This window comes from Chiloscyllium plagiosum, unplaced genomic scaffold, assembly GCF_037043375.1.
Source record: "Chiloscyllium plagiosum isolate Xiang-an unplaced genomic scaffold, Cpla_swu_hap1 HiC_scaffold_5, whole genome shotgun sequence".
Classification (NCBI taxonomy): domain Eukaryota; kingdom Metazoa; phylum Chordata; class Chondrichthyes; order Orectolobiformes; family Hemiscylliidae; genus Chiloscyllium; species Chiloscyllium plagiosum.
In genome coordinates, this window is record NW_028270143.1 from 89,469,644 (window position 1) to 89,482,831 (window position 13,188).

The 13,188-nt window shown below is 40.4% G+C and overlaps 1 protein-coding gene across 10 annotated transcripts in view; it reads left to right on the plus strand.

Moving 5' to 3' along the window:
• myo3a (myosin IIIA) overlaps positions 1-13,188 on the plus strand; it is a 433,748-nt gene that overhangs the window by 54,868 nt on the left and 365,692 nt on the right. The gene's annotated exons all lie outside the window — the stretch shown is intronic.

Genomic DNA, 13,188 nt, shown 5'->3' on the forward strand with positions numbered 1-13,188 from the left:
TCATTAATATATAACGTGAACAGCTGCGGCCCCAACACTGAACCCTGCGGGACACCGCTTGTCACCGGCTGCCATTCCAAAAAAGAACCTTTTATCCCAACTCTCTGCCTTCTGTCAGACAGCCATGTCTGAGAACGAACATGTCTGACCCACAACTGGGAGGGCACTGTGGAGAGAGAACATCAAACTGTGATCTGGGCTAGGGTGAGGGCTGGGAATGGGGCTTGTGGAACCCTGACTGCTTCTTTTTGAGGCCTGAGAGAGCAATTTTGCCAAAGTTGAGATGACAGAGGTTCATCAGACACATGGCTATTGGCATATCATGTCATGATATGCCTTATCATATCATGCCTTACTTCCACTCCTATGCCTTATGGTCTTATGGTCTTCTCTAACTAAGCTTGGCCCTGCGTGCTGCCCCTGGCTATCAGACTGGATTGATTTGTGGAGACCTCAGCTGGGACTTCCTGCTACATGACCCCACTCCTGTTCAAGCTGTTGACTGAAAATCCTAACTGTGGGGATTGGCATGTTCCTTAACTGGCTAAGTGTATCATATTCATCCACATTTGATGGTCTTATCTGGCATTGTCACTGGCATTGTCCCAACCTCTAGGCCAGGAGGTCTGGGGTTCAAGTCCCACTGTTGCTATGAACAGGTTGATTAGTAATATCTGTTCCTCCACATTCTTTCAGCTATTATTATTGAAGTCCATATGTCTTTAGATAAAATCAGTTGGTCAGCATTAAGATATTACCATAGTATTAGTCATGAAATTAAATATAATAATAAAATGAGACAGTAATTAAGGAACCTAGAGTTAAACAGCTGCTAGCCCCCAGTCATCATCTTCTAACATTGTAATAGTTCATGTCTGATGGAAAATAAAGATAAATGACAATAGGAATTTAGTTTTTGTTTGAAGAAGCTTAGGAAACCCATGAATTACAGATTAAATTGAAAGATCAGTCAATATTGCTCAAATTGAGTTGTAATAAGCAGCCAACACTCTCTCAAGGAATTGCGTGAAGCAGTTTAACACGCTGCAGTTAGCTACAGAATTCCACAAATTGGAACCTTATATCCGCCAAAGTTTCTGGCAGTTATTCCTTACCTTCCCTCTGACCATCCTGTTTCCTCCTGATTAATCTTCTGATCCTGATCCCTCTCCGAGGACTTCAGACCATACCTCCCTGCACTGAACATTATTTACCATATTTTATTTCACCCACCTCCTATATCAATGTCCATTTCCAACTTCCTGTCCTGACTGCACTACATCCTGTGCCATCTAACTTAATACAACCGACAGTCTTGAAATAAGTAGCTTTCCACTCTTTCATACACAATTTATAAATACGGAGAAAAACTGAGTACACAGTCCATATCCCTGAGGGGCACCAGAAGCAGGAGTTCCTCTTTGAAGAGAAGTTGAGTTTGGGACCACTTACCCTCTTCGAGTTACTCATTAGGATTTTCATGGATCACCCATATGATTGGCCCAGAGACCGATTTACCATCCAATTAAGGACGATAGGTGGGTTGTCAAAATTAGGAGGACAATCAAAGTCCTTGTTAAATGAAAGGAGCATTGGATCTTGATAGGAGCAGTGCTTAGTTATTGGCAGGTAAGGGGGGAAGGTACTTCAAGATGGAGGCATGTTTTGTTTACCTTTTTAAAATCTTTATGTCAAGCTTAGTTATGGCACTTGCAACCAGGCCATTACTGCAATGGTTGCCTGGGTGATCCTCTACAGGTGGCTTGTTACCTTCAGCTGAATCCATGTGGTCAGGAAGAGTTTCTAGTAATGCCTGGAGCACTGGACCCTTGCCTGCCACTGGAAGGAGCAATGTCCAGGCATCTAAACTGGCCTGCAGCCTCGAGTGGGCACCTGGATGCTGACTGGAACATTCCTGTCATCCTCCTTTAATTGGCCTCAAGTGATTCTTTATGAGCCTGACCAGCTACCCTTTGCATTTCAGCTACCCCCTTGATCCCACCTCCATAAAAATAGGCCAAAGGCCAGTTTAAACAAGGGAACCAGTACACTGGATGTCAGGCCAATTTGAAAAAGCCAGCCACCTCTGACCTCAACTTGACAGGAGTCAAAAGATCAGCCACTTGAGTCAGATACCATCAATTGGAGTACAAATCCACATCTCCATAAGAAAACATAAACACTCCCTTGTCTACCTCTTTGGCGACTCCATCAAAAGTTTCCACTAGGTTAGTTAGACGTGACTTTTAATTACACTTTTAATAAATCCATACTGGCTCTTTCTGATCTGTTTTTATTTGCCCAGGTGCTTCATCACAATAGTCCTACTAAAAATGTGTCCACAACACACAACATACCATCAGATCTGTAGCTTTCAGGTTTCACTTTTACATCCTTCGAGCCTGGAGTGACATTCCCTAAAAGCTATACAGTGTTATTAGATTGTCCTAACATGTTCCAAACTGATGCTTCTGTAATACAGCTCCATTCCTCTTTGCCTCAGCTTTGTTTTTATTTTTGATTATTAAAGGAATCAATGGTTGTGAGGAAATGGCAGGAAAATGGAGTTGAGGATTATCAGATCGGCCACTATATCATTGAGTTCTGAATGGACTCAGTGGGTCAACTAGACTGCTTCTGCTCCATGTCAGCACAAGCTAATACTTCATGACTCTGGTAAACCCAAGAACTTAATGGTTTGGGGTAAGTCCACAACAGAAAGTCTATAGGTAAACACTAAGTTACTTTATGTTAATGGATACTACAGTTAGAGGGCAATAGTTAGTTTAAGCAGAAAGGAAGAGACCTATTTGATGGTTTTACAGCCCATTTATTCAGCTGCTAGCCCCATTATTATAATATTGTTAATGACTTTTGGAGAATAAAGATAAATGGCAAAAGGAGTTTAATTTCTTAAAAATATACTGGAAAAATTCCATTGTGCCATATTTTATAAACATTGTATTTTTAATCTGTCATATGCATGCGTGATTTCAATCTGTCTGCTCATTCTTTCTATCCATTTGGTTTCACAAGCACATCAATAATTCTGAACATATTACACTCTCGCTCACTTCATTTCTTTTGTGCTTTTGCAGTTATTAACCTACATATAGCTCTAAACAAAGCACTCCTAAAATAGCATTGATCTATCTTTCCATAACATGACCCGCCCTTTGTGTACTAAAGCACTGCATCAAAAAGGGATTATTATAACTTGTAATTTTACTGTTTGAGTGCATTTTAAGTGACAAACTTCCTTGAATGTCTTCTAGAACTTAACAAAAACTTTTGAAATTGAAGTGGAAAAATGTCACATCCAAGGAAAGCATGTTAGGTGACAAATGTTTACATGAGGTAACATTTAACAAATGCATCTATGTAAACATTTTGAATCATAGCATTTTAAAGCTCAAATAGAACTTATTAAGCTTATTGTGTTTTGATGCTTCCCTGAATTTTCATTCTTCTGTTCTGTTTTCATTTCTGTTTTGTTTAGTTCTTTCTCAAATAGCTTTTCTCTTATTTTAAAAGCTCTTTATTAGTTGCACTTACTTTGAACATAGAGCAGTAAAGCACAAGAATAGGCCCTGCAGCCTCATATCTGAGCTGACCATGATGCAATTCTAAACTAATCTCATCTGCCCTGCATATGGTCCACATCCTCTATTCCCTGCCTGTTCATGTTTTTACCTAAATGTCTCTTAACCATTGCTATTGTATCTGCTTCAGTTTCCTCATAACCCTTGATTTCTTTAATAATTAAAAATCTGTTTATCTCAGCCATTAATACACCTCTCCTATTGGCACATTCCTGGAACCTACCACTCTCCGTATTTAAAAAAAATGCCTTTCATGTTTTCTTTAAACGTTCCCTCTCTCACCTTTAAACCTATGCTCTCTAGCATTTGACATACACACTCTGTGGGAAAAAATCTCTGACTATCCACCCTATCCCTGTCTATCATAACTTTACATAGTTCTAACAGGCCACCTCTTAGCTTCTGAAGCTGGAGAGAAAATAATTCAAGTTTGTCCAACCTCTTCCTGTAGCTAAGACACTCCAGTCCAGGCGGCACCCTGGTAAACCTCTTCTGCATCCTTCTTAAAGTGTGGTGACCAGAACACACAATATTCCAAATGTGGCCTCACTAAAGTTTAAGCAGCTGCAACCTGATTTGCGAACTTGATTCTTATACTCAATGCCCTGGCTGATATTGACAGCCAAGTCATATGCCACCTTTATCACCTTATCCACATGTGTTGACACTTTCAGAGACCTATGGATTTGCACTCCAAGATCCCTCTATATATCAATGTTCCTAAGGATCCTTCCATTTACTGTATATTTTTATCATGGATTTGACCTTCTAAAATGGATCACCTTGCACCTGCCCAGACATCTTGTCCTGAGATTTTATAGGCATTCATATCTGTCTTGGTCATTGTCCTGTTTCATCCTTACGTCTTCCCCAGCTTCCTGATCAGTTTTACCTTCTCCGCCAGGGTATCTTCCACTTGCTTCCAGCCCCATGCTGTTCAATTACTTGAGAACCAAGCATATGGTTGTTGATAGGCAGAAGGCTCTTGTAATCAATAATTGGTTACTAGTCCATAGACCAGTCAATGTCTTGTTATCACTGGCTGCCTCTACACAAAACCCCTTTGTTCCAAATAATCTACAATCCAAACTTCAATTACTGCCTGTTCAATCAACTGTTTACATGAAGTTTGCCATGAGTCTTAGTTTATTTGCTTTGCAAAACATGCAACAATCATTTAAAAGGATTTTAAACAGTCCTTTTTTCATTTCAGACTGAAATTTTAAAATGCATAAAGATAAATATGGGTGGCACAGTGGCTCAGTGGTTCGCACTGTTGCCTCACAGTGCCAGGGACCAAATTCAATTCCAGCCTTGGCCAACTGTGTGGAGTTTGCACATTCTCCCTGTGTCTGTGTGGGTTTCCTCCGGGTACTCCGGTTTCCTCCCATCATCCAAAGATGTGCAGGTCAGGTGAATTGGCCATGCAAAATTGCCCATAGTGTTTAGGGACATCTGGGTTAGGTGCATTAATCAGGGAAAATGTGTCTGGGTGGGATACTCTTTTGAGGGGCGGTGTGGACGTGTTGGGCTGAAGGGCCTATTTCTACACTGTAGGAATTCTAATTCTAATTCTAAAAAAAAGACATGGTCTTTATAATGATCAAGAATGATCTTATTACTCTACGTTCCCACTTACCCTTGGTAACTTCTATCAAAACATCACACACACCCCCAATCAAAAATCTGTCTATTTCTTTATTAAATTTCAACTTCCTTTATAGGAAGAGAGTGCCAAGGATTCTTGACCTCGGTGAGGGGAAAAAAACCCTAATTTCTGTCACAAATGGACAGCCCTTTATTTTGAAACAGTGAATCCTAGTTCTAGAGTCTCTCACAAGAGCAACCATTTTTTCCAGATCCACCCTTCCAGACCCCTCAATCTCCCTACATTTCATACAAGTCACCAATACCTTCCAACAGTTTCCCAATGACGGATGAAAGGATAACTGGCTTCGCTGTTCCTGCTTTCTGTCTCCAAAACTCATTTTTGACAAAAAGGAATTACACTTGTTATGATCCAATCTAATGGAACCTTCCTCAAATCTAAGGTATTTTGGAAAATTAAAAGCGATTATTTCATGGACGCTTTCTTTTATGATTTGAGACTGAGATCCAACAGGACCAGGGAACTTGTCAGCCTGCAACTCCAACAGTTTTCTCAGTACCACTTCCCTGATGGTTTTAAAATTTATAAGTTCCTCTCTCCCTTCCATTTTCTAATTTCCAGTTGAGATGTCACTACTATCCTCTATAGCAAAAGCCAATAAAAAAATCCTGTTCAATTTACCTGCTATCTCCTCTGTTCCATTATTAATTCCAATGCATGTTGTGAAACTTAAAAGGGTTCAGAAAAGATTTACAAGTATGTTGCTAGGGTTGGAGGGTTTGAGCTATAGGGGGAAGCTGAATAGACTCGGGCTGTTTTCCCTGGAGCATTGGAGGCTGAGGGGTGACCTTATAGAGGTTTATAAAATCATGAGGGGCATGGATAGGATAAATAGACAAAGTCTTTTCTCTAGTGTGGGGAGTCCAGAACTAGAGGGCATAAGTTTAGGGTGAGAACGAAAGATATAAAAGGGACCTAAGAGACAAAGGTGGTGGTGCATGTATGGAGTGAGCTGCCAAAGGAAGTGGTGGAGGTTGGGACAATTACAGCACTTAAAAGGCATCTGGATGGGTATATGAGTAGGAAGGGTTTAGACTGATAGGGACCAAGTGCTGGTAAATGGGACTGGGTTGGGTTAGAATGTCTGGTCAGCATGGACGAGTTGGACCGAGGGGTCTGTATTCGTGCGTGCATCTTTATGACTCTATGATCTCATTAATTATTTTAAAAATATTTACAGCAACTTTTAGTATATTTTTAAATATTTCTAGCTTTCTGTCTTAGTCTAATTTTTCCCTCCATATTAATCTTTAAGTTATTCTTTGTATTTTCTAAATTGTAACACTTCCCACAGTAAAATGCAGCTGGAGTGTGCAGTCAGACAGGAATGATCAGCTTGTTGTATGGAAAAAGAGTAAAGGGATAAGGCACCTCATTTGTGTTGTATCTTGCGTGCATTGGGGGCCACTCCCAACTTAAGCTGCTACAACCTACTTCCTTCTGGGCTAGCTGCCCATTCGAATCTGCTCCTCATCACTACCATTCCACCACCTCTGAGCTCTACAATCATTCCCCATCCTTAAACCCTGAGACCTCACTTTCTGAAGTGGCCATGATCACCTTCAACCTTCTTTCTGCAATCTTGACAGGGTGCACTATTGATCTCTGGCACTGCTGAAAGCAATTGCATTGGCTAATTGCTCTCCAGAACCAGAAACCCCAAATTGCAGCCTTTGAGAAAGGCCCAGAGTTAATCCCCGAAATATCCAGTGGCAGGCCTTCCCCATGGTCAAGGTCTCTGGTTCATAAACTCACTTCCCCCAGCCATTCAGAATTATTCCATTCCACACAACACCTTCACTTAGAGTCATAGAGTCATAGAGATGTACAGCATGGAAACAGACCCTTTGGTCCAACCCGTCCATGTCGACTAGATATCCCAACCCAATCTAGTTCCACCTGCCAACACCTGGCCCATATCCCTCCAAACCCTTCTTATCCATATACACATCCAGATGCTTTTTAAATGTTGCAATTGTACCAGCCTCCACCACTTCCTCTGGCAGCTCATTCCATACACATACCACCCTCTGCACGAAAAAGTTGCCCCTTAGGTCACTTTTAAATCTTTCCCCTAAACCTAAGCCCTCTGGTTCTGGACTCCCCCACCGCAGGGAAAAGACTTTGTCTATTTATCTCCATGCCCTTCATGATTGTATAAACCTCTATAAACCCTCAGCCTCCGACGCTCCAGGGAAAACAGCCCCAGCCTGTTCAACCTCTCCCTATAGCTCAAATCCTCCAACCCTTGCAACATTCTTGTAAATCTTTTCTGAACCCTTTCAAGTTTCACAACATCTTTCCGATAGGAAGGAGACCAGAATTGCATGCAATATTCCAACAGTGGCCTAACCAATGTCCTGTCCAGCCACAAATGACCTTCCAACTCCCGTACTCAATACTCTAACCAATAAATAACAAACGCCACCTTCACTATCCTATCTATCTCCAACGCCACTTTTGATCTTCAGCTACGGATGGGGATGAGCAAGGATAACAGGGTTATGGAGGGGTTGTTGAGGTGGGAACGAACAAGAAATTTAACACTAATGTCAGTATATCAATTGTCAGCTCCATTCTGCAACCAGTTATTCAACGTTAGCAAGGCTAATCACTTCCAAGTGGTAGATAGCAAGTTTAAGGAGTCTTAAAGATCTAACAAGGCATATTGTCAGATACTCACTGGAATTTACTTCATGGTTGTAGGGTTCTTCAGGCACTGAGCACTGTCTGAAGGTAGCTTTCTGTTAGCAGACTATGAAGCTCTGAGGTCTTTCCCAGTTTTCTGACCAAAGTTGTGTCACTTTACAGCTTCTCATTTCCAATGATTCCCTGACTGTGAAAGGTATTTTTTTTTATTTAAAAGATTAAAATGTTAGAGACACGGCACCTGAAAATCGAGATGCCTTCCCTTTCTGTTTCTCTCATTTATTTGAACTGCTGCCTTCATCTTTTTCCAAGCAGTAAGTCCTGCCATTGGCCTCCAGTTCTAGAAGCTTTCCCCTTAATTGTATGGTCAGTCAATCATTCGATCACTAATAAATTAATTTGTGGAAAATCAATGCTAGCTGAATTTTGCCCACACACTGCAGGGCTGTGAACCTGAGCTTACCCTGACACTGGCGTCCCAAGCCAAAAGTAACCTTTTACATATATAAAAGGTAAGAGAGAGCCAAGAGTGGACATTGGACCACGACAAAATGAGGCCACAGAGAAGTAGCAATGGCGAACAAAGAAATGGAGGAACCAAATTTTGCAATGGTTTTCACAGTGGAAGAGCTGAAAATGTGTTGCTGGAACAGCGCAGCTGGTCAGGCAGCATCCAGGGAACAGGAGAATCGACGTTTCGGGCATAAGCCTTTCTTCAGGCTTATGCCCGAAACGTCGATTCTCCTGTTCCATGGATGCTGCCTGACCTGCTGCGCTGTTCCAGCAACACATTTTCAGCTCTGATCTCCAGCATCTGCAGACCTCACTTTCTCTTCACAGTGGAAGACACCAGCAGCTACCAAAATTTCAAGAGAATCAGGGGACAAGGTGAGTGTAGTAGCCATCACTAAGGGAAAGCTGTTGGGGAAGTTGAAAGGTCAGAAGGTGGGTAAATCACCCAAAGTGAGTGGACTACACCTTAGAGTTCTGAAGAAGACAGATGAGGAGATTGTTGAGGCAATGGTGGAGACCTTTCAGGAATCATTGGAGTCAGGGAGGGCCCTAGAGGACTGGAAAATGGCTAATTGTTTAAAAATGGAGGGAGACAGAAGATTGGAAATTATAGACTGGTTAACCTGATTTTGGTTGTTGATAACATTTTAGAGTCCTTTACTAAGGATGAGATTGCAAAGTAATTGAATATTCATGGTAAAATAGGGGTGACTCAGCATGGCTTTGTCAAGGGGAGATCATGACTTACAAATCTGTTAGAGTTCTTTGTGGAGATAACAAGCAAGTTAGACAAAGGGGAACCAGTGTCAGTAGGCCTTTGACAAAGTGCGGCACAGAAGGTGGCTAAGTAAGATAAGAGCCCATGGTATCAGGTGCAAAATACTGGCATGAATACAGGATTGGCTGACTAGCAGAAGATAGAGAGTAGGGATAAAGGGGACTTTTCAGGAGGCAGCCTGTGACTAGTGGAATTCTACAGGGGTCAGTACTGGGACCACAAATATTCATGTCTTACATTAACAATTTGGATGAAGGAATTGAGGACATTGTTGCTAAGTTTACTTTTGAGACAACGATAGGCGGAGGGACAGGTAATGTTGAGGAAGTGGGGAGGATACAGAAGGACTTGGACAAGCTAGGAGAGTGGGCAAAGAAGTAGCAGACCGAATACAATGTGAGAAAGTATGCGGTTATGCAATTTGGTGGGAAGAATAGAGATGTAGACTATTTTCTAAATGAGGAAAGGCATTGGAAATCTGATGCACAAATGGACTTGGGATTCCTAGTTCAGGACCCTCTCTTAAGGTTAACATACAGGTTCAGTTGGTGAGCATGAAGGCAAATGCAATGTTAGCATTCATTTTGAGAGGGCTGGAATACCAAAGCAGAGATGTGCTGCAGAGGCTGTATAAGGCTCTATTCAGACTACATTTGGAATATTATTAGCAGTTTTGGGACCTGTATTTAAGGAAGGATGTGCGGCATTGGAGAGTGTCGAGAGGAGATTTACAAGAATGATCCTTGGATGAAGGTCTTGTCACATGAGGAGCAGTTGACAACTCTTGATCTGTACTCGATGGAGTGTAGAAGAATGACAGGGTTCTCATTGAAACTTACTGAATACTGAGAGGCATTGATAGAGTGGATGTGGAGAAGATATTTCCACTAGTGGGCGAGAGTAGAACCCAAGGGCACAGCCTCAGAATGAAGGAACAAGCATGTATTTGAAAACTGTGGCTGAAATAATCATAGTTGAATTTTCCCACCCATTGAATAATGTGGGCATTCATAACAAAATTGGGAGGGTCATTTAGGATCAGCAGTGTGGAGCTTCAAAGCATCGAGAGCAAAACTTTAGATTTTGCAACAAAGTGGTTGACAGTGAGGTGAGATTCTCACTCATGAGCAGCAAATGTCTAGTTCCATTCAATAGCGTGTATTAGTCTCCTTATTATTCCATCATCATACTTCACTGACATGCAGTTTCCAATCCTTCCATCTCTCACTAGATAGCCACAGTTCCCCACATGTAAGTCAGAGCAGTTACCCAGCAACTCCACTTCACCATTTGCTCCTCCAGACCTCCATCACTTTCAAGTATCTCAGGGCATGGTCTATGGGTGGTGACAATGCGCAATCACTGTCCAAGAAAACCTCTGGGTCCCCATTATGAAAGCAAGATGCCAATTACCGTCTGTTCAATATGCTTAGGGCAAATTAAACTAATGATGTTGGGTAGTTTTGGACTTCCAGCATTTGGCCGAGTGCACGCTGTCAGGAATCCGCCTGCCGTAAGTGGGAGAATATGATGAATGGGGTGCCGTAGGGACATGGTGCGTTGGGAAAAAGACAGGTTTGAAAAGATACTGTAAGAATAGTCACTAGGGTTTGCAGAAAAATTTCCTCCATTAAACACACCAAAAATGACACCTAGTCGATTACTGATAAAATTCAGCATTAGCTGATGATAATGAAATGGTTTTATTACCAATGTGTACTATTTATGAAAGCTAGGATCCCCTCCAATTTGGACAGTTTAATTAACTCACAGTTGGAGGTTTGTATATCTGAAATCTAAAGTTTCTCAATCCTATTCTCCTTTGAGACCAGGAAAGACTAGAGTAAGGTTTGTCATTCACTGACAACTGTCTTTACCACACAAGATTATGAATTTTGATAAAAATAAAAGGAAAGAAGATACTTTCATTTATATATCATGTTAACACAGCATAATACACTTCATATAATTAATTATTCTGGAGGCAGTGCCTGTTATATAAGCAAAATACATGAAAACATTGTAGAATATCAGTTTTGGACCATACTTGAAGAAATTGTAAGTGCTTTACATAATAGCCAAAACAAAGTTTTCTTTTGCTCCTTTTTTTTCATCTAAAAGGTGAGTGGTTGTGCCATTGATGTGTTTAGCTTTGTCACTGAAAAGACGGCTCAATACAGTTTGAGTGCAGTTTGTACTGGCAGAGAGGCTATAACATAAAGCAGAAGACAGTTTTAACACAAGTTTCATCCAAACTGTCAATCTCCCCCTAGGCTGCTGTGGGAAATCAGAGTTTAATATTAATGTAAGAGAGAGCATTTCAAATCATATTATTGAGCAGGGCTGCTTTACTATGTGCTTAATCTGTGTAATATTTGCTCAGGGATGATTGATTCTGACACCAAATAAAAATAAGGTTTCCTTTCTCTCAACATCTTTCACTTTACTGAGAATGAAAAGGTTCACCAGAATTATAGAGAGAATTGTTTTGAGAAACAGCAGGTGAATTTGAAGCAATGAAAGTAAAGACAAAAAAAGGCAACTTAACAATTGAGAGGGTACTGGACCATTTTTTACTTTCCTCAAGAACATTGCAGGAAGCCATAGAACCGTTTAGTTGCCTATGATGGATCACAGTTGGCATTATGTTCACAGCAAGCTTTCTATCAATGTAGACTTCTGGCAGTGTTTGTGTGTCAGCCATTCTGATAAGTGTGACTTTTTGTAACTGGCTTTATCCCAAGAAGTATGTTGCATTTTTCCTTTCTCTTTGGAAATATTTGAACAGTATTCCTATCTCAATTTGTGGATAAGGACGATCAGCACCTATGTCCGTCTCCCTGCATGAGCTCTAATTAAACAGATAACCCAAGCTGCAATCAAGTTGGATAATTTTATTGCTTTAAAATATATATGATTGTCCAATTAAACCATGGCTGTCTGTCAGTTAATAATTGTTAACTGTTAAGACATTTTATATAGTATGATTCATGGAATTAGAAATGTCATTTAAAATCAAAACTCACCAAAGAAAAGGACAGAGCACTAAGGTGGCAGTGCCATCTCTAAAGGTCAGAGTGCAAAATCATCTTCGAGCTGTTGAGTTTGAAGAGTTGCTCATGGCAAGCAGACAAAACAGTTTGTTCTTTTCTAGTTAACATCATGACTCAGTGTCCTTGGAGAACAGTAAAGAATAAATAGATTTTCTAAAAACCTGAATTGTATGATTCCAATATAACTTCCATCTGTTTATTAGGAGTACATCAACAGAATTAAGAAATATCTTTCCATTTTTAAGTTATTTATGCTGTCATGGCGGTTATTACATAATTTCGTAATGAGGTTCATTTTCAACTCTCCACGATAATTAAAGATAATTGCCAGAAATGGAGCTGAAAGGATCCATCAGCTAATGTCTTTGTGTATGACCACTCAATGTTGCATAAGTGCATGTTGTAACAATTCAGAAGTTACAATTGTGCTGTTGGATGTTTAGACGTATTCTGTAGGTTTGCAAATATTATAATTTAGTTGCTGGCATTTACAATCATTACCAATTTTACATGGCTATGACCTTACTGAAGTGGATTATAATGGATCCTGCCTCAGTACAATTGAAAATGTCTCAATGTAGCAAGTTACAAATGGTCTGTGAAATAGGCAGCAGGGTTAGTCAATAGCGCATGTTATATTGCATCGATAATAAAACAAAATGTTATCAACAGTGTATATGGGACCTGAAAATCTTAGCTGTTTTCAATTTACATAAACAACTGAAACAATTAACCTCATTAATCAAAGGTTACAACAATAAAAGCAAAGTAACTTTTTTTGCCATTTTGCCATTGAAACTTTGGGTAGGGTCTTCACTGGAAGCTCTACTTTTAATAAGGAATATAATCTGAGAAAAGTGAAGATAGTTTGAAATTTGCTAATGACAATTGCAGCATGGATGCCCTTTAAAAACAATTCCATTG